Source organism: Peromyscus eremicus, chromosome 11, assembly GCF_949786415.1.
Source record: "Peromyscus eremicus chromosome 11, PerEre_H2_v1, whole genome shotgun sequence".
Classification (NCBI taxonomy): Eukaryota; Metazoa; Chordata; class Mammalia; order Rodentia; family Cricetidae; genus Peromyscus; species Peromyscus eremicus.
Genome location: NC_081427.1, coordinates 65,064,908 through 65,074,969, shown reverse-complemented (window position 1 = coordinate 65,074,969; position 10,062 = coordinate 65,064,908).

The following is a 10,062-nucleotide window of genomic DNA, read 5'->3' as shown; positions in this document are numbered from 1 at the left end:
GAAGATGCCCCAATGTTGCAGAGGAACTTCAGATGACTGTGCAGGCTGCCACCTGTCTCTGTCATTTCCAGAATTTTGGAAGTTGCTTACAATGAATTTCCTGTTTATTTAGGTAATACATCCTTCTGTAGTCTTTGATGTAGTTGAAGACCAGATAGTTATAATTTTCTTTGGTTATGCTAAAAGATAAATTAGATAAGAAACTTCAGATTCACAAATATAGGACATATAGAATATTTTCTTTAATTTTGTCAAATACAAATAGACTAGATATTGTAACTGTAATTCTTGCTTAATAACTGTTCTATTATATGCAGTTTTACTATTTTAAAGTAAAAACCTTCCTTTTGGTTTAGACAGAAAAGGGGAAATGCTGTGGGATAATGCTTTTTACACTGGTTTAATAAAATGCTGATTGTCCAGTAGCCAGGGTGAGCAGACTAAAGGAATGCTGGGAAGAGAAAGGCTGAGTCAGGAGTTGCCAGCCAGACACAGAGAAAGCAAGATGACAAGGCAAAACTGAGAAAAGGTACTAAGCTATGTGGCTAAACATAGATAAGAATTATGGGTTAATTTAAATGTAAGAGCTAGTCAGTAATAAGCCTAAGCTAATGGCTGAGCAGTTATAATTAATATAATCAGTTATAATTAATATAAGCTTCTGAGTGATTATTCTATAAGTGGGCCATGGGACTGTGGTGCCTTGGTGGGACCTGAGAAACATCTGACTACAGGCAGGAGCAGCCCAAGCATCTATCCATGCTTGAATATATGAGAAAAATAAAGTAAGCCCATAATTAGAACTGTTCATCTATAAAATTCAGGAAGTACTGCCCCATGCTACAGCATAAATTCACCTCAAAAGCATCACACATTTGAGTAAAAAAAGCAGGTCACAAAGGCAAGTTGCTGGGTGACTCCTTTTTATCGATAACCCAATTACATATCCATAAGAGCGCAAAGTTAATTATGATTTCCAGGGGCTGAAAGGGTTACTAAAATGTCTTTGTGAGCACATGTGAGCTTTTTCAGTTGTTTTTAGAGTGCCTTGCTCTCCTGGTGTCCTCTGTGCCCTCTCTCTCCCCGACTCTTTCTGCTTCTTCCTAATGGGTTCTTCAAGCTCTGAGGAGGGAGGGATTTGATAGAGAAATCCCATTTAGCATTGTGTAGGCTCTCTTGCTACATAATGTTTTGCTGTGGGTCTTTGTATCTGTTCTCATGTGCTGCAGGAGGAAGATTCTCTGATGATGGCTGAACAAGGCACTGGTCTATAAATATGGCTTATATATATATGTGTGTGTGTATGTGTGTATATGTGTGTGCATGCGTGCGTATGTGTGTGTGTGTGTGTGTGTGTGTGTGTGTGTGTGTGACAATATTTCCACAATCTTTGTGCCAATATTGCCCTAGAATATTTTTCAGGCAAGAAAGATTGTAGATCAAAGATTTTGTGGATGGGTTGGTGTTTACTTTTCTCCTTTGGTAGCATGCAGATTACATTATTCTGTCATAGACACTAGAATATGGGATGAAGGGTCGAGGTAGGCATTAGCTCAACCTCTCCATGTTCAGTGAGTAGTAGGTGTTTGTCTTCAGCAACATGGTATTGCTGTCAGCTTATAGAGAGGAACCTATGTCACGGCAACAGTTCAAAATTTTGCGAGGGGGATTTGTATGGAACCTCTTTGTCCAACAGCTTAATTGGAAGAATCTAGTCCCATACTGGAAGCTTTATTGGGTGACAAGAGATGGCCAAAAGGAATTCTGTCTCCCTCATTATTTGGAGATGTCTTCAGAATTGCCTTCATATATTATAGGAAGTTTTAACTACACTGGGGTTCCTTAATATTCCTCAAATGCAATTCAAATGTTCTTCTCTTGTAGATGTCTCTTCTGTCATTCCTTCCCTCAATCATCTCTCTCTCCCTCTTCCTATTTAATCTTCCTATTCTCCTTACCCTTGGCTCCAATCTACCCATAAAATCTATTATTTTCATCCTTCTAGGGAAATGCATATGAGCCTCATAGTCCCTTCCTCTATGCCTAGCCTCTCTGGGTATATGAATTGCTGCTTGGTTATCATTTATTTAATGGATAATATCCAAATATAAAAGAATGTACATCATATTTGTTTTTCATGGTCTGAGCTACCTCACTAAGGATAATTCTTTCTAGTTCCACCCATTTGCCTGTGAATTTTCTGATGTCATTGTTTTTAACAGGTGACTAATAATCCATTGTGTAAATGTACCACATTTTCTTTAGCCATTCTTCATTTGATGGACATCTAGGTTGTTTACAAAATTCTGGCTATTACAACAAAGTAGCAATGATCATGTTTGAGCAAATATCTTTGTCATAGAATAGAATATGCTTTGGGTACGTGCTCAAGAGTTGTATAGCTGGGTCTTGAAGAAGAAAAATTTTATCTTTCTGAGGAACCACCATATTGATTTCCATAGTGGCTGTACAAGTTTGCACTCACATAAGCAATCGAGGAGTGTTCCCTTTGCTCCACATCCTCACATGCTTGAGCTGTCATTTATATTACTCATCTTAGGCATTCTGACAACTGTAATATGGAATCTCAAAGTATTTTGATTTGCATTTCCCTGATCGCTAAGGATGTTAAACATTTCTTTAAGTGTTTCTCAGCCATTTGAATATCCTTTGTTGAGAATACTTTTAGATCTGTACACCATTTTAATTGGGTTATTTGTTTATTATTTTATATCAAGCTTCTTGAGTTTTTTATATATTTTAGACATTAACCCTATACCTGATATGGAATTGATAAAAATATATTCCCATTCTATAGGCTGCTGCCTTGTCCAAATAATGGTATACTTTGACTTACAAAAGCATTTCAATTTAATGAGATCCTGTTTATTAATTGTTGATCTTATTATTTATGTTAACTGTGCTCTTTTCAGAAAGTCTTATCCTGTGCCAATATGTTCAAGGCTATTATCCACTTTCTTTTCTATCAGGTTCAATGTAAGATATTATGCTGAAGTCTTAGATCCTTTTTAGGTTGAATTTTGTGCAGAGTCATAATTATGAATATATTTGCATTTTTTTACATTCAGTCATCCAATTTGACCAGTACCATTTGTTGACAATACTGTCTTTATTCCAGTATGTATTTCTGTATTCTTTATCAAACATCAAGTTTACATGGGTATGTGTGTTTATTTCTTGGACTTTACTTCTATCCCATTGGTCATTGTGTCTGTTTTTATGCAGATACCATGATTTCTTTTATTATTACAGCTTTGTAGTACATAACTTGAGTTCAGGAATGGTGAGATCTCCTTTAGTTTTTTATTGTTCAAGATTGTTTTAGCTATCCATTTTTGTTGTTGTTGTTTGTTTGTTTCCACATGAAGTTGAGAATTTTATTTTCAAGGTCTGTAAAGAATTGTGTTGGAATTTTGATGGGGAATGCTTTGAATCTGTAGATTGCTAATGGTAGGATGCCCATTTTTACTATGTTTATCCTACAGATAGATGAACATGAGAGATCTATCCATCTTCTGATATCTTCTTCAATTTCTTCTTCAAAGACATGAAGTTTTATCATAAAAGTCTTTCAATTGCTTTGTTATAGTTACCCCAAAATAATATATTATTTGAGGCTCTTGCAAAAGATTCCATTTCCTTGATTTATTTCTCAGTCTGACTTTTGTATAAAAACAGGCTACAGATTTTTTGAGGTAATTTTGTATCCAGCTACTTTGCAGAAAATAGTCACATCTATAGGAGTTTGCTGGTGGAAATTTAGGGTCATTTATGTATACTATCATATTATCTGCAAAACAAGATACTTTGAATTCCTCCTTTCCAATTCAGATTCTCTTGAGCTCCTTCAGTTACCTTGTTGTTCTAGGTAACACTTCAAATACTGTATTAAATAGGTACGGGAAAGTAGACAGTCTTGTATTGTTCCTGATTTATGTGGAATTGCTTTTTAGTTTCTCTCCATTTAAGTTGATGATGGCTATAGGCTTGTGGTAAATTGCCCTTACTATGTTTATGTATATCACATGTATCCCTAATATCTACAGAATTTTTATAATAAAGGGGAGTTATATATTGTCAAAGTCCTTTTCTACATCTAATGGGATGACCATGAGGTTTTCTTTCTTTCGATTTACTTATGCAGTGGATTGCATTTACTTATTTTTGTATCTTGACCCACCTCTGCATCTCTGAGATAAAATCTACTTGATTATAGTGAGTGATCTCTGATGGGTTCTTGGATTCAGTTTGTAAGTATTTTATTAAGTATTTTTGCATCTATGTTCATAAGAAAATTGGTCTTTAATTTTTTTCTTTGTTGGTTTTTTATATGATCTGGGTATCAGGGTTACTATGGCCTCAAAGAACAAATTGGATGATGCTCTTTCTGTTTCTATTTTGTAGAATAATTTGAGGATTATTTGCATTTTACTCTTCTTTGAAAGTCTCGTAAAATTCTGCAGTAAAGCCATCTGGCCCTGGGATAGTTTTTTTGGGGAATAATTTAATCACTTCTTCTATTTCACTAGAGGTTATAGGTCTTTTTAAACTGCTTATCTAATCTTTATTTGACTTTGGCAAAGTGGTACCTATGGATAAAATTATCTGTTTCTTTTAGATTTTCCAATTTAATGCTTTACAGGTTTTTAAAGTGTGTCCTTATGATTACCTGGATTTCTTTGGTATCTATTGTCATGTCCCACTTTTCATTTCTTATTTTGATACTTTTGATATTGTCTCTCTGCTTTTTTGTTAATTTAGATTTGTTTGTCAATCTTACTGATTTTCTAAAAGAACCAACTATTTTTTTTTATTGAATCTTTGTATACTTCTATAGTTCTATTTGTTTCCATTTTATTGATTTCATCCCTATGTTTGACTATTTCTTGCCATCTACTCCTTTTGGGTATATTTTATTCTTTTTGTTCGAGCACTTTCAGGTGTGCTATTAGGTTGATCGGATGAGATATCACCAGTTTTGTGGTTGTTTTGTTTTGTTGCACTAGTGCTATGAACTTTCCTCTTAGCACCACTTTCATTGTTTCCCACAAGTTTGGGTATGCTGTGTATTTATTTTGATTGAATTCTAGAAAGTCTTTAATTTCTTTCTTTACTTCTGTCTGACTGATTTTTTCTTTTTCTTTTTCTTTTTTTTTTTTTTTTTTTCAGGGTGAAAGCTGATCGACCAGAGAAGCAGAACAGCCAGCCACTAGTTCTTACCTCTACAAAATTTTCAGCCTAAAGACAGTGAGTTCCTGTTTCTTCACACCTTATATAACTTTCCCTGCCCTTCCATATTACTTCCTGGGATTAAAGGTGTGTGTGCTTCCAATTAAAGGCATGAGATCTCAAGTGCTGAGATTAAAGGTGTGGCTGACTCATTTTCATTCAGTGAAGAGTTGATCAGTTTCCATGAGTTTATAAGATTTCTGTTGTTATTGAAATCCAGCTTTAATCCATGGTGGTCTGACAGATTGTAAAAAGTTATTTCAATTTTCTTTTATCTGTGGAGACTTGCTTTGTGTCCTGGTATGTGGTCAATTTTGAAGAAAGTTCCATGAGGTGCAGAGAAGAATGTATATTCATTGTGTTGAGTGAAATCTATATCTGTTAGTTTCAATTGATTTATAATGTTTTTTAGCTTTGGCATTTCTCTAATTTTTGTCATGATGACCTGTGTTTTGGTGATAGTGGAGTATTGAAGTTTCCCATTATTAGTGTGTGAGGGTCATTATGTTTTAAGCTGTAGTATCGTTTCTTTTATATACTCGGGTATCCTTGTATTTGGCATATAGATGTTAAGTATTGAAATGTCATTTTGATGAATTTTTCCTTTGATGAGCATGTAGTGTCCTTCCCTGTCTCTTCTAATTAACTTGGGTTTGAAATCTATTTTGTTAGACACTAAAATGACTATACTAGCTTTTTTATTATGGGAATGCCTGTAGGTATTAAATGAGTTGGGGAGGTTGGAGGAAATCTTTGTGATCCCTTCGGGATATGGTCAGGAAGAAAAGGAGGCTGCAGCAGGTGTTCTGCTACAGAACTGGGGGTGAGACTGGGAGATTGGATCTGGAGATCCAGAGAGAAGAGAAGATGTGCAGGCAGCCTACCTGGTTTTCTGACCAGTCTATTGACAGTCTTTAATACATCCCTCTTACTATGCTAATTTTAGTTTTATATGATGAAGAAAAAAAATCGCCATAAGTTTGGATATATTAAACATTATCCAAATGCCCAGGAAAAAAGAGGATACCACTAGGCAAAGACAAAAGATTGCAATATTACCTGCAATTGCACATTATCTTTGTACTTAAATTATTTCTATGGTGAGAATGTCACTTTGAAGAGGAAACAGCAAAATGTTAGATCCAAGCCAGTCATCAAGACTCTTTCTCAACTTAAATAAACGTTTAAATGCATGTCAAATCTGCGTAGTATTTCTGGCTTTGGTGTAGGTACCTTTGTCTCCTGCTCAGGAGGTGATTAGCAACAATGATGGCAGCACTGTCTGTCAGTGGCACTAGTGAACCACAAAACGACACAGGGCTGCAGCGTTTCTGTACTCACTGCTTAATGTGTGCTCTCTACTTCTTTGCCTGACAAGGATTTGCCCATGTCAGAGATAAGTACAGCTGAGCAGCAGGCAACACAGTTAGGGCAGTTAGATTTTATTCAGACACGCACCAGAAATAGGTGATAGAATTCAGAGCAAAATGGAGCTTTCCTGAAGCAAAATTTAGGGTCTTTTTCTATAACATGTTGAGATTTCATGGGGGCCGGGCAGTGGTGGCGCCCGCCTTTAATCCCAGCACTCGGGAGGCAGAGCCAGGCGGATCTCTGTGAGTTCGAGGCCAGCCTGGGCTACCAAGTGAGTCCCAGGAAAGGCGCAAAGCTACACAGAGAAACCCTGTCTCGGAAAAAAAAAAAAAAAAGAGATTTCATGGGTACAATTTTCCTGTCAAATCTAGGAGACACTATCTAGCAGTGGGATCTTTATCCTCTGACTCATGCTTACCCTTCTTCCACTATTTTCCCTGAGTCTTAGGATGAAACAACTCCTCCTGTATCTCGGATTAACCTTGAACTTTCAGTGTATGAGGACGAGCCTCAACTTCTGATTTTCTTCGTTTAAGCTCCTGAAAGTTATGCCAGCATCCCAAGTTCATGTGATCCTGAGGATTAAATCAGGGAGGGCCTCATACATGCAAAGCAAGCAGGCTGCCCACTAAGTTGCATCTCTAACCCAGTAGGACACTTTATCAATCTTATTAATTTTAGTTTTATTTTTGAAATTATAATACAATTATCAAATTTATCCATTCCATTTCCTCTCCCCATACCTTCCCTTACAGAGCTCCACACTCTCTTTCAAATTCAAGATCTCTTTTTCATTGTTAGTGTGTGTATGTGTTTTCTGATATATAACATGCTAAGACTTTATAATGTTACTCACATGTATATTTTATTTACCACTGGGAAACTAATTTTTGTCCTCTTCCTTGGGGGAGACCACCTTTTCTGCTTCCAGTTTTCCACAGTTGCCTAAAATTTGTTGTGTAGGGTTGGAGCCTTTTGGGCTTTCTCCATCCAGTTTCACATATCCACTGGTGTCATCCTTTCTCAGCTCACATTTTGGCAGTCATGTTGGTGAGACATGGATGTAGCTTCTGATTCTACTTGGAGACATCATTTCACAGCAAACTCCCTGGTCCTCTAACTCTTACAATCTTTCCATTCCCTCTTTCACCGTGTGCCCTGAGCCTTAGGTGTGGAAATGTTTTATAGCTGTATCCATTGAAACTGGACTCTACAACTCTGATATTTGATTCATTGTGGGTGGTATATGCTTAGGGAGAGACACTGTCATGTGTTCATGAGACCAGATGACATGAGGGCAAGCTCAGGAAAGGTGGGTGCTGAAACGTAAAGAAAATTAGCTGATTAATTATTCCCATTTCAGAAAAAAAGCTCTCATGTTCTCAGCAAACAATTATTAAAAGTAGTTAAGTATCTCAGAAAGCATAGAAAGGATGTATCAAACTATACTTTGAAAAGTATCTACCTGTCACTTGATTTTGATGTGAACACAGGGTAAGTACTCTTGACAATATTCAGATCCCCCAGACACACATTTTAAAGATGAGAAGGATTGGCTAGTCTTAGGGGCACAGCTGTCATCTATAAGAGCTGGCTTAGAGTTTAACCAAGTCTCTTAGTGTAGAGGTGGGGTGCATTATTAATTACTGAAAGGTTTGCAATAGCCTTATAAATGGGTCTTTTACATTGGCCTTGCTTGCATTCATTGAATGCATGTATCTTACAGATAGCTATCATAAATTTATAAGATCATGATATTTTTGTTCATAAAGTGTTTAACACATAATGCTTAGTAGCTCAGGGAGTGATCACAAAAATCACAAAACTATACAATTCTTGCCTTTGTACAGTTATGGCATTTAAAAGAACAGACCAATATACCCTGAAATCTAGTTGTTTTTCAACTCATCTGTCCTTTTTTGACTTAAAATGAGTTTGTACACAATACAAGGCTTTACTAAACTTTCCTCTACCTAAAGAATTTTTGGCTTTATTGGAAATAGGCTTTGGCGGAGTGTTTCAACGATCCTTGTGGTTCATTGAAATAATTTTCCCTAGCTTCCACCTCCAAAGAATGGGTCACACATTTTTCCTGTTGTTATATTCTCTTTAAATACAACTAAATGATTTGGACATTAGGTAGAAAACAAGCATAAGAAGACTGTGAAACACAAGGAGAAATTGGCATATTGCTGGGAAATTTGAGACACAATACTGGTAGTAGGGTAGATTTGGTTTATGCATCATCCATTCCAAAGATGGAACTTTACCTAGTAAGATAAGCACTAGATCAGATAAATATCTACAGAAGCAGCCAAAACTAAAAATCATTCATTCTGTGCCACTGGACTCAGCAGTAACAAGGGACCATCTGTAGACATGGGTAGCAACAAAAGTGAATTCACAAAGATTTAGGCTGAATGGTAAAATTCTGATCACATAAGTTTATTATTACCTGAATGTTCAGAAGTTCCATTATATAACTATTACCCAGACATTTAAAAAGACAGAGAACCAAGGGAAAGCAGGTACATCATACAAGAACTACATGAAGGACAATGTTGGAAGAAATTTGTCCTCTGTCTTGCCTGCGTTATTGCTAATATTTTGGTATGATGTTACGCCATAATTTTGTTCAGTGGTGGTGCTAGGGAAAGCACCATACTTTGATAAAGGACATGAGTTTTCTTCCTGTTATTCTTTACTACAACATGTGACTCCTCAGTTAAATGTAATTTAAAATTTAATTATAAATTTGTTTTCTCAATTTTAATTTTGGCTTTTAAGATAATAAACTGCAAGTAATTTATAATATTTGGGATTTACAAATTGATACATATTTAAAGGTTCTGAAGAAAAGCAGTGATATTGATACATATTTAAAGGTTCTGAGAACAATAGCAATATTGAGTTATAATGAATCAAATTTAATAGCTCTGTTAACTTTTATTTTCCATCTTTAATCACTAAATTCCAAGAAACTGTACTTACATGTTACTATTCCCTAAGATTTTATATAAAATCAATATTAATGTCAACATTTAAATAATTGTTTTGTACAACAATAATATTAATTTTCTGTTGTAATTATATAATGTATTAATATCTAAAGTGTTATGAGCTAGAGTTTTGGAGCCCCAAGTAGCATACTATAGCAGCATTAAAATAATCATGCTCAGTAGGATTCAATTGAGACATTTATACTACCAAGAATCCAAGCTACTGAAAAGGACTAATGTTCGACATTTTCCCTCATAATGTTCTTAATATAAACAAGGTTTTCTCTGGTGAATTGTTGCATGTTTATTGCTAATTTCCCATTGATTGTGATTGGTGAAATCTAGGACAGCACTCAATTTACAAACCTTCTTAGAAACAGTAAACAATAGTGATATTCCTCAGTAAGGTAAGCCATGATTATCCATTGGTTTTGTTTATCCG